Source organism: Lissotriton helveticus, chromosome 9 (assembly GCF_964261635.1).
Source record: "Lissotriton helveticus chromosome 9, aLisHel1.1, whole genome shotgun sequence".
Lineage (NCBI taxonomy): Eukaryota > Metazoa > Chordata > Amphibia > Caudata > Salamandridae > Lissotriton > Lissotriton helveticus.
The window spans coordinates 538423488-538451273 of NC_136070.1; the positions used below are offsets into that span (position 1 = coordinate 538423488).

The 27786-nt window shown below is 46.7% G+C and overlaps 1 protein-coding gene across 1 annotated transcript in view; it reads left to right on the forward strand.

Annotated features, from left to right (window-relative positions):
- Positions 1-3641: 3641 nt before the first annotated feature.
- NUMBL (NUMB like endocytic adaptor protein) overlaps positions 3642-27786 on the forward strand; it is a 268204-nt gene continuing 244059 nt past the window's right edge. The window contains exon 1 of the mRNA XM_078660405.1: positions 3642-3818. The gene's annotated coding sequence lies outside the window, so the exon portion shown is untranslated. The remainder of the gene's footprint in view (positions 3819-27786) is intronic.

Here is a 27786-nt window from a genome sequence, read left to right on the forward strand (position 1 = left end):
TTGTTACTCTTTTACATTTAGGAGTCCTTTCCAAGAAAGAGAGGCCCTAAAAATAATTCCTAAATAATTAAAAGACTTTACTTTCTCCAAAATGGTGACCCCCCCCCCCACCCCCCCCCCCCCATTGAAAAGGACTTTGTTTTTGTTTTATTTGGGTGGAATAAGCCGGAGTGTTGTTTTGATTTACAACTTGATGAGATATGTCCTGAAATCCTCTTTATTTGGTACCTAGAGTCTAGAATTGGGGTACTTCCTGTGTGAGTTTACACTGCACAGTGGTACCCAAAGGATAACAGAAATAGTCTCTGTAACTTCAAATTTGGTGCAACTAAAACCAGCACAGGCCTTATGCTTTTTGTTGCACAAAATCAACTACCACACATAGGAAACTATTCCTACCGCTGTTTAGGACTCTTGGTATTTAAATTACAAAGAAGCTAATCCCCAGTCAGAATTTTTGTCTACAGCTATCTCACTTTGTCTCATGAAAGGCGATTTTTTGTGCTCAGTGTCCGCCGGGTACTCACCTCGAAGCATGCTCCTAAGTGAAGATAAGTTTCAACCCTAACTGAAGAAAAGTAAAAGAACTTGGAAATAAATAGAGCTGCCCAGAAACACAGTTTGATCAGATTAAGAAGGTGGGATTTCGAAAAGAGAAATCCTTTGTCTGAAGATTGCAACTTTGCTACTAGTAAAATCAAACCTTTTTTTAGGTCTTACCCTGCCAGATATCACAGTGACATGCCGATAGTAGACTTGGAAAGCAACTCTGCCCATTGCTTTCCATTGACTTTTCTGTTTTTCACTCTTATTTTCCTGCTTCTATTGGATGGTTGTATTTGTTTAGCCCATCCATCTTCCCCTTCCATGGAACATAGTTGATTTACCAACTCTCTTATTGGCTCCTTTTATACTTCAACTAGTGTCTGATTTTCAGAAGCTTTTTTTCTTTTTCTAAAAGCTTCAGTTTTAAGCCCTGAAGCACCCATGGTCGAGTGTCAATCAGTGACACCTCATCACAGAGTGGGGTGGGGTCAGCAGTCTTACTGACCCCATCCCACTCTGTGATGATTGTTGGTGTGTGCTTGCATATGTGTATGAATGTTTGGTAATGAGTGTTGTGAATTGATGAGTTTGTGTGTGTGTGCACGTGTGTGTGAATGCATGGCTGGGAGTGTGTATGTGTGTGTGTATATGTGTGAGTGTCCTGTCCACCCCTCCCCCCTAAATTACCTTCCGCGACTGCTATTTTGCATCACTTTGCATCAGTAGAGCATTTTATTGGTGGTACATAGTCATTCCCAAGCAAATACCCATGGATTTTGACGCAAACCCTTTTTACTAACATAGAGAGGGATATGCGTCAGAAAATTACGCCTCGTCAAACAGGAGTAACGTTGGAGAAAAGTGTGCTTTACCCTAACCTTTTCCAACTTTGCATGTGTGCTGTACTGTACAGCACATGCGCTCTATGAGAGTTGTTCTCTGCATTTTATACCTTTGTTTTCATAATGTATAAATATTAAATTTTCCTTAGCTTTGTCTTCAAGGCTCTCTTATGCATGCTTTCACTTTTAAACAGCTTTGAGTATCACTCCAGTACGTTTTTTTCCATGTTACACCGTCTTGTTCATTTGCTTCCACATCCCCTCCATGTTGCTCTGGATCCATTTGCTACCGTTCACGTGCCCTCTGTGTTAGTATCTCCACACTTGTGCAATCCACTTTGTTTATTTGAAGCTGGCATCTAAGGGGAGTGGTCGGGCAGGCAGATGGGTCGTGAGTAAAAATGTTTAAAAAATCCGCTTACCTTCAACACTTCCTCCTCCTCGCGGCATGTCCTCCTCCTGCTGCTGCAGTCCGGTGATCAGCGCTGGCCCTAGTCAGCTGCCTTAACCAATCCCTGCTCTCATGCTGTTAACCAGCATAAGAGAAGCGGCAGGATTGGAGGGAGTGCTCCAGAGGGCACTAGAGGCCTGCACGTGCTCTAACCCATCTGGCTGTCTCAAGACGGCTGGCCGAAGGGGCATGCGTGCTTTGAAAAGTGCCCAGGCAGCCCACCCTCCTCCCTGCTGCTGCCACTCAGCAAGCCCCACCCCATCCTGACGCTCGGTTCTGGACAGGTGGATGAAAAATAACATGGTAACAAATTAACGTTATTACCATTTATTAGTGGTGCCCTATGCAGGTAAGCGTGGTGCAGGGGCAGGGCGAGGGGGTGAAAGTGACAAATGGCGGGACAGAGAAAGTAAAATAAATAAATCAACTTACCTTGCAAGATAAGTGGTTTTATTTATTTTTTTAATTTTATTTTCCCTATTCCGTCTTTTGTCACTTTCTACCCCCTACCCCGCGCTGACCTGCACGGGCCGCCATTACATATAATTTTTAATTTCTAATGCTTTTGGAGGCATTTTAGTTGGTGGGCGGACACTCCTCCGCTCTTACGGAGGAGCTGCCCCTGACTTTGTTTCCTTCACATTCCATTTGCCTCCCAACCCTCAGTGATTCCGCCCTCTGTGTTACTTCCCCCACGCCTGTTTTCTATCCCCAAAAAGCTAATATCCTTCTTTAGTTTGTTTACTAATCCAACTCATATTGGTAACCAAAAAGTGTCTGTCGTTTTGAAGGCATGCAAATCCGCCCGACATCCACTGCCCAATTCCCCCCCCGCCATATTTGGATGGCGGGGGGGACCGCGGCGGTGTCAAACACCGCCCGCCTGTTTTCCGCCCCGGTTGCCTTGCGGCCGGGGCGGAAAATGAGTAACATGGTGGCGGTGTCTGTTAGACACATATTACTATGGGCATTTACAAATGCTCAATGCCGCCACGGAAAGGCATGCAGAGACTCCCTGCGGGGGCCCCTTGCGGGCCCCCTGGGAGTCCGGGGCTTGGGGGGTGCACATGGGGGGTACCTATGGTACCCCCCACGCATTTCAAAGTGCAACATGGCAGGCACCGCACGGTGCCTGTCATGTTGTGCCTTGAAATGCACACCGGGCATTTTTACCATTGCGGCGGGTGGAGACTTCAGCTCCGCCCGCCGCAATGGTAAATATACAGGACGACAGGCGGGCGCATCCTAATGCCAATATCGGGATCCCCGCCCTGTAGGCGGGCGGTAGAAAACGAAGGCATTTTCCCCCTTAATTAGCCCTGCTGTACAGCTGAAAAACCACACATTCCAAAGGCGAGAACTATTGACTTTGCCATGCTTGTTGCTTTCCGATTCTTACAGTGCCTATGAAAGGCAACAAGTAAACTAATGTTATGGAAATCATAGTAATAAGATAACTACTCACACCTGCCAACATGGGGCAACTTGGTATCTTGCCATGTTCATGGTGTGCTTGTAAAAGTTCGCTCCTGGCTGAATACCCTTTGAAGATGTTTGTGTGTTGGGAAGGGAGCCCTTCCTGCCCTGCAGGGAGGACTGTGACAATAAGAACCTCGAAATCAATTTCACAGCCGGTGGCTTGGCCGAGACTGGATGGGGCGGTGCCGTGGGGTTTAATTTGCATATCTGTGACCCCGTGCCCAATGAGAAAGAGCCGTGGGCGCGGCTTCGCGCTGGCTCTCAGGATCAGTGCGCATGCGCAGGGTGATAGTCCTCTTCAGTTCAAGGCAGGGACAGCAGCAGAATAATAGCAGGGAGTGCGGCTGCCGGGATTGAGCGTGCCGGGGGTTTACTGCCTGCGACGGGCTGCGAGAGGAGGTGGGAGCCCGGAGACAAAGACCATCTGCAGCTCTTCCTGCACGGATCTATGCACACAAGGGAGGCATCAGAAGGCCTGCGGGTTCATCCTGGCTGTTTATGTGAGTACCGGGGAGGGTGGAGAAATACCCCCCTCCTCTTGATGATCCTCCTCTGTATCATGCCGTTGCTTTTAAGTGTGGTGATCATTCGCACACCCACCCAGCATCGCCCTGTGCAGCTCATCTGGGGTGTTGTTGTTTCATTCAGGGTGTGTGGGTCGCCCCTCAAGCCCCCACACATGTCGTTGGACGTGTGCACGCATGTTTCGCGTCTCTGCATGGTTGGAGTGGGTTGGAGCAGCTGGTGATGTTCATTTACTTGCAGCATAGCTGGTGGCAGAGATGCACAGACATGCTGCAGGGGGGAGATCGGTTGTAACGGGGCTGGCACATTGTGCTTTTTTCCCCACAGTGGTGAGAGGGAGGGGGGTAGGAGCTGGTGCGCGGATGGAATCCGCTGCCACTGGATGGATTCCTGCAGCGGAGAGCAAACAGCACCCGGGCTGCATATGTCTACGTGGGCGCTGCATGCACCGCCCGCCCCATCCATCATCACCCCTCTTTTCTGATGTGTGATCTGCAGAGCCCGATGCGACGTGGAGGGGAACCCGGGGCGTCCTTGACGCACCCGACGCCGTATCCCACCCCCCGTGTCGTTCTGCAGCTGTGGGGCGCATCATTTTTGCAGCTGCTTAACTTCTTATTTTTCATGTGGCCACTCTTGGGACTGCCGCACACCTAAGGCCCTCCTGGCCATGCCTCAGGCGCACGAGGACGCGCCGCCAGGCAATAGATTGTAGGCACTTTAACCCTAGGGAGCGACCCGTTTTGGAACGGGTAAAATAGCGTGGTAGGTTGTGTGCCTACAGCGGAGATCTGTGTACCCTGCATGTCACCACTTTGGAGATCAGTAATAGAAGTGCCTTTTAGCAGTGCTGTAATTGAACCACCGGCACACAGTTCATTAACTAGGTAGTATGTTAATGTACATTATTATTGTTTAATCTATGATTCCGAAGAACCGTGCAATAGATTCAGTCCTTCTGTGTCATCTCGACGGATCTGTCAGCGCCTGGGGCCCAGCGAATGACACCCCACCCTCATTCTCTGGAAAGAAAACACCCACGCACACATGGACCCAGCAGGAAGCAAGGAGGAAAGGCTGGGTTTGGAGGCGAGTGAGCTCCTGGTGGGCCCCATTTAAACAAAGCAAATAGACTTTAGGGGTGGAGGGGGCTGTGTGGTCGCTGTAGGAAGAGCCCTCTCCTTCGGGGTCTTCTGAAGGATGTGGCCCGTCCCTTTAAGAGCAAAACACACAAGATGATGGACGGAATGTTGCACAATGGCAAAACATTCACCCCCAGTCACAGATCCGGGTTTAATCCATCGTTATTTTGCTCACCAAGCCACCCCAGTTCAGACATGGCTATATGCAAATCAGTCTTGACCCTGTGCCTCATGGGAACAGTCCAGCCCGAACTGCCAAGCCATGTCTTTCCTGGACCGGAATCAAGCATCCTGGGACCGGTTTCTGGCTATCAGCCGTCTTCAGCCAGGATAGCTTGACTCCAGTGGCTTAGTGAGCAAGGGACCCACGTCTGGGCATACCCTTCCCACATAGGGTGAACAGCAAAACACACAAGATGATGGACGGAATGTGTTTTGCCGTTCCTTTAAGAGGCAACGAAAATGGTTGGAAGGCGTTTTTTGACAGTTTGGTTTATTTCCATGCATGTCATCTATTGAGGCAGTTTCTGGTTGTTAATTTGTGCTTGCACAGGGCCGGGTCACAGAACGCAGAACCACAGAGATTGCTATTATAACAAATTTAAATTGCATGTTTCTTTTTTTTTTATGCTTGGGAAGGGAATATCTAGTATGAAACGAGTTCAGTTGCGTCATGAATCAAGTTTCTTAAACGTCCACGCTGCGAAATGCAGTGTTGTATGCCCTGGTCTCGTGCAACTGAGCTGCAGGCATGTGCAGAGACAGGTTAAAGGTTATTGTGGGAAACTGAGCTGAAAGGGCTGACCTGTGGAATACACTCGGTGTCTAATGTGGCTCTGCCGTTTTACACATGATTTATTTATTAGAGAGTATTGCAGCGTGCTGGCATTTCGCCTTCCTGCCACTTCAGAGGGCTGTGTTGCAGTTGGCCTAGCCTCCACTTGGTAAGACTTTTGTGCTTTGGAACCAGTGGCGCCACCCACTAGCGTCCCATCGTCTCTTCATCCCTTAGGCTATGGAGGTACACCTCCTTGGCACACCTGTGACGTTAGTCTGGTCCACATCTGAGGTGGAGTCTCAGCAATTTCTCCTGGTGTGCACATGTTGTGAAATCTCGGTTCTTGCACTAGTGACAGATGCTGGGCGGGTGTATGTGCATGCTAACCCTGGATTTCTGTCGTTGGTACAGTCTTCATTAAGGATCAACGTAAACCCAGACTCGAGTCGGGGGTAAACGCAGGTACACGACATTCCCCCACTCTTTTCACAGGGTGGACGCTGTCCCCCCTGCCAAGAAGCTCCGCCCCACAGAAATATGCTGAACGTGTTCCTGCGTAATTTTCAGACACCAGTACACGTTCAGCACGTGACGTCATGAGGTCATTTGCATATTGTCAGCCCCACACTTCTTTTTATAGGACTTGTGCCCTGTGTAAACCACAGGTCACCTTTTCTTGGCCCCATTGAAGATCACTGTTTCTTCTTCGCCTCGTTGAGTAATTCTGAACTGTAGTATGGCCATTAAAAAATTGAAATGCTACTACCTTGTAATTTAATTTTAATTGCATTTGTATAGCGCTTCATACCCCGTTGGCGAGGCGACACTCACCAGCGGATAGCTAGCTACGCTGTTGGGCGGTGCTTGGTTGGAAGGATGTTGTACTTGCAGTGAGGACTATGTGGGAAAGCTTTTGGTGTCGTGCATAAGTGACTAGAGTGGTGCTGTTTCCTATCGTGTGTCGTCGCTCAGCGGGGTGATGGAGGGCATTTGCTTCATGCAGCACGCCTGCCGTTTCTAAGCACCTCACTTAATGGGTGTTAATATTATTACCCATTTTGGAGACCTATCACAAGTTGGTCAGTAATCCCATTTACGAGTGAAAATTATTTACAAGTGGCACTGTATTTACAAACATGTATTCACCTGCAAAAAGCAGGAGGAAATAAGTAGGGTACATGGTCTAAAATTTTGGTCCAAAATGCGGAAATCCATATGGTCTATATTGCATTAAGCATGTTATTCCCGGTTCTGATGCCAAAACTCATAATGGTATCATAGTACCATGTGCAGTGTTACCCTGCCTTCTTACCCAGAAATTGTAGTGCGCCCCGATTTAGTGCTGCTCGCTTTACTGACCCCACAATGATGCAAATTTGAGTCAGGCATGTCAGTATTTCGAATTTGTGACCTGCAGATCAAGACATGTTTCAGCGACGAGCATTCAACTGATCGAGCCACCCTGTTGCCAAAACAATATATTTAGCTAATGCTTAGCATTAAGCAGGGGGGTGGCTTCGGAGGGGGTGTATGGTGTGAGACCCTCGCCAAATAAATGCATTCTTTGCTTGGTAGTTGTGTGTTGGGGCCACGAGTCTGTCTGATATGTCTGTGTTGGTTTTTCCTGTCATTCCCATATCACTAAGCAGTTTTAACTTATTTATTTGTTGGTTTGGTCACAGAAATGTATCTAGTGACTGGTTTACCACAAAAGTAGCAAACCTTCTCCCATAGAAATACTCCTCGATTGTGTGCAAATTTACTACTATTTGGATTCGAAAGCTGTGCCAATTTCAGGGCCCCAAGCATATGATTGGCAAAGACTGAAATGGTAACAGGTGCTTGGAAGTGATCTAACCACTGGCAATCTCTCGTGCGTAGGATTCTAGCTAAGCGTTTCACCCACTGTGCTACTGTAGACAGAGGACCAAATAGTGCGATTGTCCCGGGCTTCTAGAAGTGTTGCAAGAAAAGCATGTCGTGCATGCAAAAATAGTGCTTACAAACTAAATAAGACATACCATGTAACAAGAGAAGTAAAAGGGCCGGTCCTCATGGGAGGTTATAAATGAAGACTTGGCGGTACTAAGGAGGGACTAATAATCCAATTAACAAATCAGAAGCCAGCATTTATGAAGGACATTGACACAAGCCAATGACAAATATGGGCAGATAGCGGGTGGGGATTCAAGTCTATACTCAAATACTGCATGCTTTGCAGTGCAGCGCAGGCACTGCCCGGGCTCGACCTTAAAAAATGGCTGCTTGAGGAACTCGTACCAGACACAGGGGACCTTCCTCCTGTTCCATGGTTTCAAATCGAAAAATGGGTTGAGCTTTGTTTTGCAATATGGCTTACACTCCTTGCGGGCCTCAGCCAACCTGCAGAGGGAAACTAACAAGGAACCCCTTCTTGACTATTGTGCCACCACGTCTGGAGAAGGTCTGTTACTCACTAGTGATACATAATGAGCTGGCAAGGCTGGACCAGTGCCACTTGGCATCAGATCTCTTGATGGAAAGTAGAGCACAGTGAATAGAACTGGCCCTCTGTAGGAGCCCTACAGACAGTGTGGGAGTTATTGTGAAACTCTAGAATAGATCATAAGCTGTCTGGCATTCACTCATGTTTTTGTGTCTCATTCTCTCTTTCCTGGTAATAGTAGTCCTTCCCTTTTTTATGGGGTGGGGGGTGTATGGCAGAAAGTTCAAAGCCGTTGCCAAACTATATTGTTTATCCCTGCAGCTAGGGCTTTAAGTGGGAGGAAAAAACTGGGGGGGGGGGGTCTCTCAGAGGGGTGTGGCCTATGTACTTTAGGGTGTGGCTTAAAACACCTAAGCTAAAAACCTGTTCTTAGCATAGTGTGCCGCCCGACTGGTATTTTGCTGTTTGTCATTGCATCCAGATATATAATACAACACGTAACATTTCACCTACATCAAGCCAGGACTATTGGCTTTTCCAATGGTTGTTCTATAAGATAAATAAGCAACAACTATGGCTTCGTTGTATATAACATTGAAAATGCTTCAGTTCTGAAATGAGACTGTGAAAGAACTATAGCGTGCCTCTTTGAAGTTACATCAGAGGCAGTGACGGGTGGCACTGCTGCAGAGTTTAACCCCTTGCCTGCACTGAACGTTCCGCGCTGGTGCAGAACGTTCTATTGCGCGGGCAGGGCCGCGACATTCAACGGACCTGCGCAGTACTACCGAGGTAGTGCACGCGACGTCCGTTGAACGTGGGCAGCATTCAAGGGGTTAAGAGGGCAAAAATTGAGAGCCCGATAGGGACCCGTCTCGACACCTGCTTTTTAGAACTGACGGTGCTGAGCACCGGCAGGAGCCGGCCCACTTAAAGACCTGCTCGCAGAGCCTTTGTGCTCCTGAGCGGACGGCTAGTACGCTTCCGAACTACAGACCCTCAAATCGCCTACCACGCCCTGCAAAGAGTTCTTGAGGGGGCATCCTTTCCTGCACGCCCCTCAAGCTCTGTCGATAGTCTGCTGGTTTGGCAGTGATTAATCATTTTTTGGGGTGGCTCATGGCTGTAAAAGGCAGTTGTGATTTTATATGAGTTCTGTGGAGCAGTTTATTGGGTTTGACAAAACTGGTCTGCTTAACAAATGAGGTTCCCACTCCACCTGCTTCCAGGCACCAGAACAGACGTGGCCATGCTTGACGTAGCTATGGCCAGGTCTAAACTGGTGTGGCATGGTGAGCAAAAGAATGATGGATTTAACCCAGATCTCTTGACTGGGGGAGAATGTTTTGATTCGTTCTGCATTCCGTCCATCAATTGTGTGTCTTATGCTTGACGTAGCTGGGCAGGGCGTGGGTCCCGTTTAAAAAAAAAATGATTTGGGGCCATTTATCTGCCGTATTGACCCTAAAGTATTTTTTCTTTCTTTCTTTTCTTTCTGATTTTAGGCACTCTTTCTCTTTTGGAGGGCAGACAGCAAATGGGCAGTGTTTGACTCTGAAAAGAACAGTGCAACTGAAAAGCAGGGAGGGTCTGGCCTTTTTGTAGATCCAGTGAGTCAGGCCTGCCTTAAAACCGGAACTCAGCGGTCAGTTCCAAGAATGGCTTTAGAAGACAAGCATTGTTTCAGAAAGAATAGAGAGCCAAGGGAAAAGAACTGAACCTCGTTTTCCTTAAATAAAAAAATAGAACAGGCCACTTCCTTCCTAGAAACCTAAAGGGCCTGCGACCTTGCAGAGACCATCAGAAACTCACTGCAGGGGCGGCTCTAGGCTCATGGTGGCCCTGGGCAGGGAGCGTATGTTGGGGGCCACGGAAGAGGGGGTTCGGGCGGGGTGGAGCCCCCCCGGAGCTCAGGAAGGTGTTTTAATAAAACGTCCGGAAAAGGCGTTAGATGACCAGTACCTGTGGCTGCTCCTAACCTCCAAATTCGTCTCAGAACGATAACATTTAGGAGGAGGAGGGAATTGTGACACACAACATGGCCAGTAGTGGGTAGGGAAAAAAAGAAGCCAATCAGGAACCAGGAGGAACGCAGGCGCGGGGTCAGTGAAGAGGGGGGGTCAGGGTGTTTGGAAGTGGAACAGAGCCGGAGGCCGCCAAATCCCTGCCAGGGGCTGCCACGCAAATATGTATCCATCCTCAGAGGATCATTATATTAAGGATATATATTGGCGTTGCGGCCCCTGGGGTTTGGCAGCCCTGTGCAGGTGCACAGCTTGCACATGCCTATGGCCGCCCCTGCTCACCGGAGAAACAGCCATTTTTGGATTACTGACATACTGGCCTTACGGGGCATTGATGAGCTGAAAACTATTACTGCATGATATGATTAAAGGAGTCATTCAAACTAATGATGACATTTATGTTCTAGTTGGTGTTATAATTCCCACTTAGTGGCAGCTGGCAAGTCCTGAGAGTGGTGAGGTGGACATTAAATTAAAAAAAAATAGATTAAAAGCACTTACCTGCGAGCGTGACGTCCTCCTCGATGGTCGTCTCTCCTCGATGCAGACAGGCAGGCTCCACTTTCCCAAGCCAGTCCTGGCGCTGCTCTCACCAACACGAGAGTGGCGCCAGGATTGGTGGGAGCGGCCTCTATTAGCGCTCAGAAGAGCACTGGAGGCTTTTGCTTTCTCTAACCCAGCAGCTAGGTTACAGAGGTTTAAAGTGCGCAAGTGTGGCTCGCAAGACGTCCGGCAAAAAGTCATGTACACTTTCTACTGAAAATGCCTTGCTCTCTCTGCTGCTGCCAGTCAGCAGTAGCCTGCCACCCTCCCCCCTCATGACGCTCCATTCGGGACTGAGTGACAAAAAATTAAATGGCAATGAATTAACTTTATTACCATTTTATTTTTCATCTGTGGGGGTATTTCAGTGGGGGGGAACGCTCCTCCACTCAAACGTAGAATCCGCCCCCTATCAATGTTCTGTTGCGAGTAATAAATGATCTAAAGTCTGGGATCATGGACAAGTAAATCACCTTGTACCTGGTCTCTTGCCCGTGTTTTCTAATATGTAAGCCACACATGGGAGAGCAACTAGAAGTCAGTTTAGTAATTCAGCTGGCTGCATGCAACAGTTTTGCGGGAAAGGCCCCCATTCTCAAAGCTCCACTTACTGAAACGACATGAGAGTAACTTATTAGAGGTTGCCTACTGCGTGCAAGCCTCTTAATGCCATAAGGCTAGTCAAATTGATTGTAACCCAAGACTTAATCCCCCTTCCACTGAAGAGATGCATAAAAATCATTAAAAAATGGAGCATCGACAAGCCAATAGGTTTTGCCACGCAAAAGCTATTGACTTTGCCAATGTCTTTTAGACATGTTGTACAGTGGCTTGAAGTGGCATAGAATGGTACATAGTGGAATGCCGTAGGGTGGAGTGGACTGGCATAGAGTACTGGGATGCAATCTTTAAACTCTGGAAGTGGCGGGAGAGGGGAGATGTTGCGGAGACATATAAATACCCTAAGGGTAATCAAACTAAATGTTTCCTGTTGAGGACTTGGTTCTATACATGTAGTGGTGGGAGCAGAACGTGTAGTCTGTATTGTAGCACGTGCAGCAGTGTAGAGCATAGGTTCGACAGGTCTCATCACACTACAAAGATCCAGTATCCCCTGCACCAAAATGTGTAATAATCAACATACATTGAGATGGGCAGTGTGCGTCTGCTTATTTTGTTTGTTTTTGTGTCATGGCATAAAGTCACAGACTTTTTGCCTGTGTTGTGCAACGTTTGCAAAGGAAGCCAAAATGTTTTGCGTATTTTCTTTTTACTTGTTTTCCTGGGCTCATTTGTCTTTTTGTTTACCTCTTTTACATTTTTTTAAACTGGGAAAGTTAGTTTTGTTTCCTTTTTAGGTCGAGCCTACTAGACAAGTCAGCATGTGCACTGTCGGTTGCTTGACATATTGTGGGTTTAACCAGAACATACAGGGGCATAGAGTCTGCCCATTGGTTGGCTTTCCTATCCCTCTCATTTACCTACTACTTACTTGTTTGTCAGCTTGTCAATCTTGTGTTTGTCCCGCCCATGGAGCATTGCCTCTTTACGATTTCTCTTCATTGGCTTGCTTCTATGCTTCGACTACTTGTTTTTCAAGCACAATTTTTTTTTCGGTTAAGCAATCCATGAGAGTGCAAAAATACTTTAACCATTCTGCAGAGCATGGCTAAAAACCATTGGCAAAGCCAATAGGTCCAGAAGGCAAAATCTGTTGGTGTTGCCAATGCTTGCTTATTTTATTCTTTAGTTCTACCGGAACTCCTGGCTTTTGTTTCCGTATGTCACTGTGTCTGGTCCTCAAAATGACAGGAGCAACCTTTCACAAGTTTTGTGAAACTAGAGGTGCAATTCTGGTTTAGCAGCCCATCTGCAGCTGCGGTCGCTTTTAGTAAGAACTGCTGGTCTGAATGAGTAAAAACAACAACACCGAATGCAGTTGTGTTTAGAACGTTGAGGCCACATGTTGTGTTGAGTGATCCTTACACTATAGGGCAGTACTTTCCAAAGTAGTACAGCACCTACTGTATTTTTGTGGCGCGGAGCTCTTCTCTCACGGATATGTTCCATGGAGCGGCCTCTTTCCTGGATTTTATGCTGGTATGTGTTTTTGTACCACCCTACACTTCCTGTTTTTCGTTCTTGTAGGTTATTTTTCATCCCTGCTTTCTTCTTTTGTCACGGTTTTCCACTCTTTCTCTTCCCTCTTCTTTCTCTCGCTTTGGGTCAAAGTCTGATGACGGAAAGTCCTGCTGCTCCCCAAAAGTGAGTGAGGTGACCATGGCAAAATTAAGCACCGAGTTGGCCGTCATTGTTAACCGGAATATTATGGCCATGCTTCAGATATACAACCTGTGTCTACACATTGCTCTAAAAGAATGTATGTAATAAGTTGGACTGGTGCACTGTTATGATGCAGGCAGCAAGTTTTATATTTGTTTTTGAGTGGCTCTACCCCCGGCGCGGGCTTGGGTCCGTCCGGCACCCAACAGTAAGATTCCTGCCAGGGAAACTTGGTGTTTGCTTTGAGCGTTTTCTTGATGGGTCCCACCAGTGTACATATACAACGGCTGTCTCACTGCAGTGAGACTGTGGGTGGTATGTACACAGCCCCTGGAAACCACGCACCTCGTTTACCACATGACTCCGTGTCAACCTCCCCTCCTCCTCGGCGAGCCTGGTCCCAAATGAGAATTTGTTTTGAGCTTTGCTTGTTAGGGAGAGGGAATCGTCAACAGGCATTTTAAGTATGAACACTTGTACATACAATGACTTCTGTGTGTCAGAGTTAATTGGGGTGACCTATTAAGACCATGCATATTCCAAGTGGAAGAATATTCGACTTTGGACGGGCACGCTGTCACAAAAAATGTTTTAGACCTGTAATTTCAACTGTTTTTTTCGGATCGCTAACTGGTTTACACTAATTTCAAATGTATAATTCATAGCTGCCAAGGTTTCAGATTGCCATGTGTGACATTTTCATAATTTCAATGTAATTATGAGTGACATTTCAACGAATATGAGTGACACTTTATCACAAGCAAAAGCAAGCAATGAAGGTGAGCGAAACATATAAATTACACACATTTGAGCAACTATAAACCCAACGATTTTAAAACTGCCTCAAAGCAAGCACCAGAAATGAAAGAGTGCCTGAACTTGTGTGTCGAGGGCAGGAAGTTGAACACAGGTGTCGAACTTCCTGGAATTTAACACAGCCAGCACTGGGCGGCAGCAGAAATTCATCGGGACAATTCTGTCGATACAGGTACCAGAATGTTAAAAGCAACTATTTGCCACATATTAATGGGGAACAGGTACCAGTGCTGGCACTGCACGCTAGTGCTACTGAGGGCCCCTAATACACGGATCTTCTCTGCTGACTTAATTGATGACAGCTGCCTAAATATCACAAATTAATTCCTTGTAGGTTGTTTTTAATGCAGATTAGATCATAAATGAAAGAGTCAGTACTCAGATGACTCGCAAGCCGCCGCAGACAACAAGGGCATTAGCAAGCTTCAGGAGAGTGAGTATGGCGCACTAGTGCAATCAGGACGCTGTAACTTTCTGAATACAGTTGCCTTCAGCAATGCACTGCTCAAGCCGAATCAAATCATTAGCGAGCCGTGAGTGGTGTCTGCCCTGGTCAGCGCACCGCAACCCGCCCTGCCCAGCCCCAGATTACATCAACAGACTGTCACAGAGCAAATTAATACTTAACTGCGACGGTGGCCGCGCTGACAGTAATGTGTTGGATGGCACCAGTATTGTGATCCTGCGCAGCGCTAGCGCCATTCAGTGAAAGCACATGTGTAGGCCAAGCAGAGTTAGAGAGGTCAAACTCCAGGCTGCATTCACTTTGTTTTGAGGCGAGCGGCAATTATTTGCACGGCTGCCTCATCATGGCCTAAACACTCCGCAATGATTCTGAGGCTGAGCAGCTTCGTGAAGAGGCTGGTGTCCTCCTCTGTGCTCAGCAACTTCACAACACATGACTACACGTACGGCATTGGCAGCTGCCTGGCCATTTATTACTTACTTCTATCTCTGTGTCACAGACGTCACACTGCCGGCGGTGAGCCACACGGGGTCTCCAGACTCTCCCGCAATCATCTCTGGAGGATCACGATGCCTGAGGCGCGGCCCATTGCTGAGACTGTAGTGACAGCAGTCACCTGTGAGGGTCGCGCCCGGGTGTTAATAACATTTAAATGTATGCGCAGGCTGAGAGGCAACAGGCAGTCAACTCACTTTTCTCTCTCGAAGCCGCCGCCGCTTCTAACGACCAGGTACCTCACTTCCTGTGCTGGCAGCCTGACGTAAAGAGGTCACATCCGATTAATAAACTCCCCCCCCCCCCCCCCCCCACAGCAGCCAATAGAAAACTCTTCTGAGCTGAGTGAGGGCAGGCCCCCACCCGGGTGATCATCTACACTGAATGACTCAGTAAGTCTTCAGTGATTGACAGGCGCGCCACGGGCGCGCAGCGGGAAAGCGAACTAAAGCCGGGAAGTCGCAGATTTTAACATTTGTAGCACCTCACGTACTCTCAAAGCCAGAGAGCCAGATTTAACTGTTTAACTATCAGAGCCTGAACACAACTCAGCACGACTTTCTGAGTAGCATTGAAAATGCGTGACATTGCATTTCAGTGCGGTGATGCGCAGCACCGCACTGAAATGCGTGGGTGTCACACCTGATGCGTGATACTTGACAGGACTGATAATTGTGTAAATGGAAATTGTAGCGTGCCATCTTTTATATTGTACGTGTATTTTTAATGATTATACATTTTAAATTATAGTTTATATTATATTAAATTAGTTTGCGTTCTGATTTGTCAATCTTTGATTTCCGAGTATATATTCTCTTCATTTCAATTTTTAAACTCTGTTATGTAAGGAATTTCACAGTCACTTACTTTCACAGTCATTCTATATTTAAAACAATATTTTTCCTATCCTTTCTCGTCTGCCACGTCGCGCTGCGTGTAGTTTGGGTGGGGTGGGAGGGGGCGCTGGCTGGTGTGAAAACAAGCATTGGCAAAACCAATGGGTTTGACGCACATACTCAGGCAATGTGAAAGCAATCCAGAAATGCTTGCAGGCATGCAGAAAAATGTAATTGCTTTGCTTATGCAATGCATGGATAGGCTAAACAATTACATGTGGTGATATAGCTTACTTGTAAAGTGTAAAATACTCCCTCGTGCATTACAGTGGATACACCCAAACAGATCCTGGAAAGAAGGTGAGACTAAAATGTTCATGTGGGATGATCGTTGATCAGATTGACAATGTCTCACACCACTGGCTGAAAGTTCCAGGGCCAAAAAAATCAATTGCTGAAGGAGGCTGTACCAAAGCCCTTTAGAGAATGCATACAATTCAATATGTTTGGAGTTAGGCATAATAACACATCAAACCTAAAACAAGATTTAGCAAAACCAATACGCCTGATGTTGACTGCCAGCCTTTTAGCATAAAGATTGATTGGTGTTCTCTTGATCTTTGTAAAACCTAGTTGTTGCTGAAGCTACCAGATCCTTAAATGGCTAAAAGCAAGAATATTTTTTGGTGTGAAACAGCAAATATTGACATAGTAGCCCCTGGCACTGAAGAAAAGTAGCTTGGGTGCAGATGTGCTCTTTGTGAAAGAGCAGAATGCCATCAATTAGCCAGTGACTGAAGTGGGCTGACAAAGCCCTGCAGTTGGCGGAAGAAAAAAGTGAATTAAACAATAAGAGACCGACCAATGGATGAAGAAAGTTGACTGAAAGCCACTATAAACGAGTATATTGTACATATAATTTTAGTAAAATCAGAAAGTATTTACCCAAGTTTTCTCAAACCAGAATATGATGTTGAGAGGGTGGTGAAATACCAGCATGCATCGTCACTTCAAAGCTTCAAACATACAAGGGGGAAAACTGTCACACTAGAGGGCTCATTGCGATGTTCTGGGGAATCCCTTCTGACTGACACAGATTTGGTCATGGGACCGGCCAACGCCCGGTCGTGGGTCCCGACCGCCCCATTAGGATGCCTGTAACCTCAAGCGCAGAAAGAGCAGCCCTTGAAGTTACATGCCTCATTCCGACTGGCGGACGGGCTCTCTGAGCCTGTCAGAAGCCAGTCGGAATGACCAGTTGGATTCCTTTCCAACCGTCTCCATCAAAATGAGGCGGTCGGGAAGGATTCCGACCGGCCTTCGTCGGAGCCTTTACAGGCCATATCGAAATCGGCCCCTAGATGTACAAGGTTAACGTCGTGGTTGTTTTTCTTCCCTTTTCTCAAGCTTATTTTTGGTTAATGTAATTGCAGCCAACAGCTTCTAAATAGGTGCGCGGCATATATTTTCTTTTGCAAAAAAATTGATTTTTGGATGTTTTTTCTGCCACCAATAAACATAATGGTAGTTGGATTTTTTTTTAAATTATTTTCTTACAACCTTATAAACTTTATGAAATCGACAATATTTATTTTGAAAGTAATACAATTGGTAGAGTCTAACTTTGTAAGCCTCTACTGATGAGGTGACTTTACCGTGTGTTTGGAAGAGATCTTTTGAATTCAAGTGTAGATATTGCCATGCATTAAAAGGGTCATATGGCCTGTCTTTATACATTTCCAGAAGGAGGAAGTATGGCTACAGTGCTGACCCAGGAAGAGGAAGTGTGACCTGTCTCAACATCCTTCCAAGTGGGGAAAGGTGACATGACCTGGCCACGTTAAGCAAAGGACTATAAAAGTAATTAATTTCTAGAAAAGTGTCATGGATAGCATCATCTAGCGGGAAAAGAATTTAAAGGAACACAATTTGAGGAAAAGAAGCTGAAAGGCAGAGTGACATTTTCCGGATGAAGATATAGGACTGATAACGAAGTTGGCGTCCGTCACAGAAAAATACATTTGCATGTAGATTTAATGATGAGACGCCACAGATCTAATGAACCCGGAGAAGGTTTCTTGGCCAAAGCCAGTAGGAGGACACTTAAGAAAGACTCTGAAATATTTGATTCTCCTTTCTATTTTGACCTCGTCCCCTATGGGGTCCGGGACAAAAATGGACCCTGATCACAGGAATCTTCTTCGAAGTCATGAATGTAAAATATTTCAGTCTGAGGGCAAAAAAAACCCTTTTTAGTGGTCATTACATCTGTCCATAGAATTACAGATCTTTAGACTCTCTCAGCAGCAGAACCGTATGTAGTTTTCCATTTCAGATGAGTGGTAAAAAGACTACACCATTCTTTCTTGCCAACAGTTAAATCAAACTCCTTACTGGAGTTCCACAGTGACCCAACCACTCTTGACTAAATACAACCAATTTTTCATTAACTATGACCCACTACTCACAGGTCTGGCTACATCCAAACTATCTTCAGAGGGCAAGTCATTGAGGGCCTTGACCAACTTACCACCTCTCCAATTCGACCTGGGAACAATGTTTGACCATGCTAGCACAGTTTTCCGGGAACATCTTCGCAAGCCAGCTCATCTCTGAAATAACCAGCTCAAACAAGACTTTTCGTCCAATCTCTGTTGAGTCATTGCCGCCAAGATGCACAATAATAATCCCTGGGCACAGAAAACCCCCGGGCTAAGAGTTTGCCTGATGCAATTCTCAGATCAGCCATGCGCATTCTCTCTTGACCACAGAAAGTCAACCAATATCCCGCTGCCCTGGCTCTGGTCAAGCAGCCACCCTCAGTATAAAAAGCCTTTGCATGCCTCATGTATGAGTGGCACAACACCAGCACTTCCGTAACCCCATCCGATCACGTGTGCACAGGAGGCGGCGAGGTATCCAGTGGCTGACTCAAATCTTCAATCTGTCCACCTCCATCAACAGGAGAACAGGAATGGCATGAGAGTAAAGCTATTAGCGATAGGTGGCTACAAGAAGTTCAATCTCACATAGTGCCTGTAGCAGTCTGTTCTCCGTCTGTCAATCCTTTGCACTGCCGGCCCGCTAGCCCCATCCCTGCTGCAGCACTGGTGGCCCTAATTCTAAAGGAATGCGAGCCATACTCCGTAGTCTCCAAACCTGACACCCTCACGCACTGCCCAACACCCTACAGTACTGAAAAGTGTGTCTCCTCATGGATGTGCCATCTGTATGCACCAACAGGGGCCCCCATGGACCCCTTGCGCTCGGTCGGCAGAGAATGACTCCAAATTCCCAAGAGGGCAGCATTCAATACCTGGGTGCCTATGCAGCAGAATAGGTTCGCCTCGAACCCTCTGGTTGATCTTTGAGAGGGAGATAGTTATTGCTAGGGAGCCATTTGGCCACTGAATGTCAGAAAACTGCAAACCCCCCAACACGCCCCTCCTGTTTTTGGACACTAAGTCCCCTACCTTCACCACCCCATAAAATGCCAGGTCAAAGGCCCCCCTGAAGAGACAAACCTCATCCTGTGACCTGCAAATGCATGAGAACAGCCAGCCAAATTGTGTCTATGGGGCACCTAGAGTCTGGCTTAACCCCTTCTAAATGCCACCGACCTTGCAACGCCCCCTGAACCAGAAAGTCCTTTGTCACATAGGAGTGCTCCAGCATCTTCCCAAGGAAGGATATCACAGCAATGTGGTGCCTAGCATATGAGACTGCTCGCCCCTCCTGTCTCACGGGCCCAGGAAATGCTATCACTGACTAGGGAGTAAACCAATCCTTCTCTTCTCCCTCATGCTTCCTAGAAACTTGTAGTATGCGCTGAATGCCACTCATAGTCATCCTGGGCATTAAACTGGCTGCCATGAGGTCTGGTAAACTTGGCCACCACAATGGTGTAGGGAACTCCACTTCTCCTGAAGGCCTGCATCTTAAAACAAGATAAAGCATCTGCTGCATTGTTCAGCACACCAGGCTCATGTTTCGATTTAAAAATTAGATAACATTTTAAGCACAGCAACACAATCTCTTTCAGGAGTCTGAGGATCATTTTGCACCTGGCTGCCTGTTGATTGATGCATTCCACTACTGTCATGTTGTCAGACCAGAATACCACAGACTGGTCTTAGAATTGGTTCTGCCAGACCGGAAGGGCCACGAGAATGGGGAAGAGTTCAAGAAAGGAAATATTTGTCACCAAACTAGACTCTACCCACTCCTTGGCCACCGCTGAGCACACCACTCGAGTTCCTCCGGGGTCGCGTTCCCACCAGCCAATCCCTCTGCGCCTCTACCACGGTGGTGGCGGCTCGCGCCATGCCTCTGGATCGGGGTCACGGCTCCCCGAGTTGGGGGAGCCTCTGCAATGATTTTAAGTTACCTTGAAGAAATACAGAAAACTCCAGACTCAAGACAGTGGTGTAACCAAAATGCTGTATCAAGAGTGGGTGTTTTTATTGTATTCTATATTGTCTTGGGTAGATCAAGAGAGTCGAGACCCGCAAGACCTTATGTATCCAGACACACAACTTCAATACTCGAAAAAAGAATGTGACATTCAACAGAAATGGAGACCTCTGATGGAAAGCACATGTCATTGTGAACAGTTAGTGGTCATGGGGCATCTAAATTTGGATTTAACTTTGTCCGGTGCTATACTGTTGTGTGTCCTTCTCTTGTTCTTTCAGTCATGGAAGTTGCTCATTTTCCCATTTCTCATGGGTCCCACTAAGGCTTTACTAGCTAATTTCTTCTTTGGTTGTGCTTTCTTTGATTTTTGCCATAGTAATTTGGGTATCTGAAATTTCTATTGCCAAGCACCTTCCTTGGTTGTCGCTCCCTGGACTCGCCCCACTGCCTACTTAGTATCTATAAACAAAGTTATCACAAAATAACCTCTGCTCACGTGAAAGATGATGTGGGCTGCTGGCTTGAATATCTGAAAAACTGTGAAATTGATCATCTCAATCCTATGGAAGAATGGGAAGAAATACTTCTGTTAGTTTACATGTGTAAATGTAGCCCTTGGAAGATGTGATCGAGTAGCCACTGTTATTTGATCGCTGTGCGCCTTTACAACCACCTTCAGAAAAAATATGATCCTCGCAGCAGCATAAAGTACTTGAAAAAGGCGCAGACTTATGTTTTGTGCGCCTTAATTGCTGATAGTCCTTCATTTTGAACGTGATGATCCTAACTTGAAGACACGTGTCCACGATTCAGACTGTGCATGATGAGAGGCTAAGTTGTAACCGTGGACCAAGATCTGGTGAATTTGAAAGCAATCTCATATATTAGTGAAGCTTTGGTAGTACTTTGAGTGGGGCACCTTGCCCACACACAAAAAAATGGGAAGAGTATAGACATCAGTAGTGCTGTCATCTTTCCTGTTGCAGGAAGCAACCATCTGGCATCTGGGTCTTCAGCCACTGCTGAATCTTGCTGGGTTTTGGTGATTTCACTTGATAATGGCATACCTGAGACTGCTTACCTCGCCATATTGGGCATTGCATAAATAGAGCAACTGGACTCCAAGAATCTTGTCTCACAAAGATGCTTGCTGGCACCTGCATCTAGATCACCACCAAACCTGCCAACCTCTACCTGGCCATCACCTTGCCCTCTGCCAACGGAACATGGCAGTGCAAATTTTTCTGCAGCTCTCTCATTCATGTAAGTACACAATCTGCACAAAAACTGGCTTCTAAGTATGCCTGTAGAGAGCCCTGACATGTTCCTCCGTGCAGAAGAATTTTCTGTTCTAGGAACTCTCGAAATTTCATTCCACCCTTAGGCTCTGGCTTTTTTTTTTCTTGTAAGCTTTTTACGTGCAATCGCCAATGTCAGTGTGCAAACGTTGTTTCATATTGAAAATTATATCTCACCACCAAAGTGTGTCACCTCACTCAAATCTCATCCTTGTTCCCTAGCATCATTGCATCATAAACTATGTGTCAGTATGTATTTTTGTTTACAATACTCAGATAATGCAGATACACTTTTCCAGTTTGCACAGGGAAAAACAGCAAAGGGACTGACTTTATTTAACATTGAGATGTGATTGTAGTACATTCTGTAGAGTGGGATCATTTGAATTAATAAAAAATAAACTCACCTGATCCTGCTGGCTGCCTCGCTCCTCCATTCTCCTGCTGCTCCCGGCATTCCCTGGAACGGACTCCCCATCCAATCCAGGTGCTGCTCTTGTACTATGAGAGCAGCACCGGGATTGGCCTAAGCCGGCTGGTCTGACGCTCGCTCAGGCACAGTTAGTCGGTGCCATTTCTCCACTCAGCTGTACAATACGGCTGGGTGGAGAAACCTAAATGTGCATGTCTGTTTGGCCGGCCTAAGACGGCCTGACAAACTGACATGCGCACTTATAAGTGCACTCCACTCCTCCTCCCATGGCCCGGCCCCTCCCCTCCCTACATACGCCTGGCTAAGCCAGCGCTGAAATGTTATTTTTCAGCTGCTGGCTCTGAGCCAGTGGGGCGACGCTCCTCCGTATTTACGGAGGAGTCGCCGCTGGGTGAATGTTCTCGGTGTTTCCTGGGTAAGACCGGAGGGCTGTACCAAAGCACGTGCGCCTCTTCCAGGCTGGTATTCATACCTGAGCCTGGTATTAGACCCAGTATTGATTAGGCACTCCGCTCCTCCTGAGAACTTCTCCCGATTCTCATGCTGCTTTAATGAAAGTGCCTTCTGAGGGCTTATGATCACAGCAACAGTGACCTGCTGTGTGTTAGCGTCCAAAAACCTGAGTGACAGTAACTCCACAAAATTTACCTTTTTGTTAAATCTATATTTTTCTATGCTTACTATATTACAATGCACAACTTACCAGCAGTCACCATGTTGGCACTGGAATGTGGGTGCATGAATGTTAAGAAATAAAATGTATACATTCCTCTGACGTGGTAGGTTAAAGGAAAGAAAAGCTGTCTTAGTGGAATCTTTCTAAATAATGCAAACAGTAAGAGCAAGGAGTTTGTTAAAGAACATTTTGTGGGTGGTATGTTAGATACCATAGAGATGGAGCTTATGAGGCTCCGTACATCCCACAAGAATTTGAGTGGTGAGGAAAATAGAGACGAGTTTGAAAAGACCTTCTTTTTTTATGTAGTCCTTTCTTTGTTTCCATTGCTTAGGTTCACTGGGCTAGGCCCCGACTCTTGTCTCACATTTTTGTGGTAACAAAGAAGAAGGGTTTTAGGTCAGTCGCTACAATCACTGCATGTGTTTGTCACATTTGGATCATTCCACTGGAGTATTGAGCAGTTTTATATTTTTATTTGTTTTGCATTCTTAATGCATGGTTTTAAGATGGATGCAAAAGTGATTATACCCTTTTAGGGCTCATGCGGCAGGAGTGGGCATATCTTTCAATTGCCCTCCTTCGGAGTAATTTACATCCTTCGTGAACACATCTTAACCTTCCACCCCAGTAAATGGTTCTGGCATTGAGCATGGTCTTTTGTATTCCCCATCATACCATAAGTCTGGTCCAGTTGAGAAATGTTTCTACATGTACGTCAACCTACACCCAGCAGCGGCTCCTCAACAAGAGCGTAGGAGCGTCGCCCCGCCTGCCGGGCGAGCGCAGCAGGTAAACACACATAAATAAAATGGCTTAATAGTGCCATTTTATTTTGCCACCAGCTTGCACTGTGTACAGCGCAAGCATGAGGCAGGGGGTCGGGCTGAATCCTGCAATTGCAGGATTACTGCTGCCCCTTGCAGTGCGCGTGTCTGGTTGGCCGGCTGGCTACCTGCGGCCAGCCCGACATGCGCACTGTGGATCCAGCAATTCCAGGGCTGTGAAACAGCTGGGGGAGTGCTGGCACAGACGACCAGCCTCAGAATGAGTGCTGGGGTAACCTGCTCCCATGATTCCTGGAGCTGCTCTCACGCTGATGAGAGCAGCTCCAGGATTGGTTGGATTTGAGTTCCACTGAGCAGGAAGGAAGTGCTGCCATTCCTGCTGGTGGACGTGGGGGAGAAGTGCCATGCCGGGGAGAAGTGTGGCATTTCTGGCGAGTTTGGTGCCATCATGCCACACCATATTTTATAACCGGTAGCCGCCACTGTCCATACCACATCACATGTTGATGAAATGAGTGGGCGTGGGATTACGGAGTGGGTATAGTAAAGCCTGTGATTCTACCTGCAGACGTCTGTTTATTGATGACATTCCCTCTCCAAATCAATTAATCTCCCAGTTTGGGCGTCCCAGGGCAATATGGAGTTCTTTTGGGTATGGAAGTTGAGGCGTAAGTCTTAAACATGGTACATAATATTACACCTAGTAATATTAGGGAACAGATAAAGGCAGGCGTTGAAGAAAATCGGGGAATATGACATTTCCCATTAACTTGCATTAGTGCGGTAGAAATGGTAAATGACAGAAAACTAAAATTGCACTCTTTTTATCTTTGAAATGTGGACTACTCCCACCAACCCGCACTCCCCCCAAAACCAAGAGTGCTCGGTGCCATTGACTCTGAAAGGCGAGTCGGTCTCATGGCAGAGTCTTTTCTGGGGCAACTGCCTGCCTTGAGCTCTCTTTGCTTCTCATTTCCAGTCGCCCTCTTTCTTATTTCTATATTTAGTCCTGCACTCGGATTCTTCTCGACATTCTCTGGAAGTGTTTGGAAGCTTCCTCCTCCCAAGAAACAGAGCACATTGTTCCTCCGCACTCGAAGCCAAGCTCCGGGGTCAGGGAAATGGCGTTTCCCGCCCAGCGGCCTCCCGCGCTGACAGGAAGGCGCGGCGGTGCCAGGCCCCGAGCGGGGCACGTTCATTTTAAAAGCAAGGCTTCCTCTAAAAGTCCATCGGAAGGGAGGACTATGCTGCACCCCTCTGCTTGGCTCCCTTTCGGGTCACAAAGGTGGCCTTTTAGGCGCCGGCAGCTTTATTTACGCGAGTTCTTGGAAAAGACATGTAAACACTGAACCGCTATTTCTTTTTTAAACATCTTTTTATGAGGCATATTTTAAGATGGTAGTAGACATGAACACCACGAGAATTACACATGAGGTTCACAAGTGCATTCAGCGCTATCTCTTCTCAAACAGTATTCCAAACGGTATCAGACCCCAGTTACAGGTTGGTGTAGTTCAGATGCAGCACAACCAATAGCCCTTGAAGACAGTGCAGTGGGGTCGGTACACGGGCTCCCCCTGTAGACATTCCATCTGCCCATATCTTCCCCCATGTATTAGGGTAGCACCCGCTTGCTTTCATACACAACTTTCTCTGCCACCATGCACCATCCCATGTCTCTTTTCCAGTCTCTGAGACGTGGTGCTAATTCCGCACCCCAAAGACGAGCCGTATTTCGTTTAGCAATCATCATACCCAAGGTTACCCGGGTTTGCTCCATCCGATTCAAGTCTGTTGCATCCCAAACATTAAGAAGATACCACTTGGCCGAAGGCATAACATCGCTTCCACGTACACTATTGATAAAAGTCACGACAGAACCCCAGACGATCTGAATTCCTGGGCAATCCTAGATAATATGAAGAAAGGATCCCTGCGGTTCAGACTTCCTTCGACAAGTTGACTCAGTCACTTTACCCGTCTTGACTTAAAGCATTACGAGACATATAGGACCTATGGAGTATTTTGAGCTGCACTAATCAAAACCGTACTCTGATCGCTACTTCTTTGGGGAGGCTAGTGCCTCGGGCCAGTCCTCTTAAGTCAGGTTACCTAGGTCTGCTTCTCAACTGTGGCGCAAGGGGAGGAGCAGATCAGGAGAGTTATTGATTAACGTTTTATAAGTGAGGACAATCACTCCTCTGCTCATATGCGAACCGCTATTTTTAATATATCGTTAAACTTTCAATAAAAGGAGTTTGCAACTGGAAGGTGAAGAATGTGAATCCCCATTGGCTTTCTTTGGACTGAGTGTGTGGGACAGAGGACAGTAACTAGATTAAAAGATATGAACCTTTTTAAACAAAAACAAAAACGTACTAAATCGGTGCCTGCAAGATGGCTCGTTTAGTTAATACAAGTGTTATTATGATTTCTCATTTATTTTTTTTAACTTGCGTTCATGTATTGCTGCCTGAAATGCTGTTTTCTCCACCTGGCAGGATTATTTTTCCATGACCCCATTTGCCTCCACCATGTCATTGCAGCTCTTCAGTCACTATCTCTGCGAAACTGCCCCTTGAGTCCAGATCTCCGGTGTATATGTACAGAGGGTGTAGTGGGCTGTTGGTGTTGAGAATAAGTTGATATCTCCAGGTCAATTTTGCTCAAAATTCCCATGCCAAGTCTTTCACTGAGCATCCTTGTGTGTCCTGTGACCAGCAGTCTAGAGTCTCTTTATTGAATCAATTTTCACCGAAATATCAGATCTTTTTAAGTGGAAAGCCGGACTGGAAACACTGTGTCCCAATAATACAGAGTGCTTCTGTTCTAGCTGCTCTCAGCCAGTGTGATTGTGGTGTGTAATGTTAGTGCGTGGTGATGCAGTGGAATGTTGGATGTCTCTGAGAGTCAGTTGGAGAGTGGCCTGAGCAGCAGGAAGGCTGCTCCTGGTGGGGCTCTTTACTATAGCTCTTGATCTTAACTACTTAATAAACTATTTTACTTAATCCACACCTGGAGTAATGGACATCTTTTTATTACAACAGCTTTGTACAACGCTGCTCTTTTGGCTCTTGAGGTGCTGTGGCAACCTCCTTCGTCAATGAGGTAGATGTGGTGCCGAAGTGGTTATCCTGTGTGTTGTGTGATGTTTTCCTGAACGCCTGCAGGCCTGTCCTTGGCTGGTACCTTCCATTGTTGTGTGTTTTCCTAAAAGCACGATTTTCAGAGGTTGTACAGCAGATCCCGGATCATGCATGGTTATGGCCTGTGAGATTATCTAATGTGATTGGCTCGTTGTGGTAGGCTGGCTGTTTGATTGCTTTCTGAATTTGAGGGCTGCATTGGTTGTTGTCTATAAAGACATGGAAACGTTTTGCTTCTCTTTGCCTGCACCGTGGAGCTCTGCCATCTTTCTCTCAAGGCAGCCATCTTTCTCTCGAGGCAGCCATCTTTCTCTCGAGGTACCATCCTGCCTCCTAACCTTGCAGATACCCCTTTTGCATCTCAAATACTGTGCCTCTCCAGAGGCAGGGTAACTTTATTGCAGTGCTTCATTTGTAAAACAATAAGTGCCATGGGTCTCATCAAGAGACCCATGGCACCCATTGCCCTGCCAGCGCTGCCAGTGAGAGTACCAACACGAATACCAACCATCACACTGCAACAATTCAGACTATCACAGGTCCTCAAAAGCATAAGAATGGCATTTGCTCCCCTTCCTCCTCCCTACAGACATTAGCGTCTAACGATGTAGATATGCTGTGGCTGCCCGCCACTGCAGCCCACCCGCTCCCTCTCACTTACTGACACTCAAGTTATTCCCGATTGTGTCTGATGCTCTGCTCATCTAGGAGTTGATTTTCAGCTCCTTGGTTTCCTTTCCCCACATGAGGTTCAACTTCTCCCCTTACCAGTTTTTTTTGTGCAGAGCATTTTCAGTTCACTAATCTACCCATCTTCAGTCATCCCAAACAGCTGATCAGCATTTTCTCCTCTGTTGAATTTTCCAGCTACAAGAAAATACTTTGAATTAAAAATCCAGGACCGGTTGTAGCTGACCATCGAATAGTGTCAAAGGAGAACTAGGGCCACTGGTGCTCAGTGCCACTTTGTTGAAAGAGAGAGAGAAATATATACATATTGACTGACGAATGCCGGGATGGCCAAAAGCCAAGGCTTCCTATAGTTAGCCTTGATTTCCCCCTCATGCCTCCTTCCAACACCCTACGTTTCCTACCTGGTTATCTCACTCTTGCAGGTTCTTTTTTTCATCCCTGCTTTCTCCCTTTGTCACTTTTTCTCATACTCCTTCCTTCTTCCTTGTCTGCCTTTGTCTCACTTTCTCTGGGTTAAAGTCCAATGATGTAAATAAAGTCTTGTTCCCCAAAATGAATGCTGGTGCCCGTACCCCCTACAACCGCCCGCTCAGGTTAAGCACTGTAGTACTGTAGACTTCTTGTGTGACCTAGAGGTTCCAACTGAGCCGTCGTTGACTCCGCATTTCATCATTTCCAAGGTCAG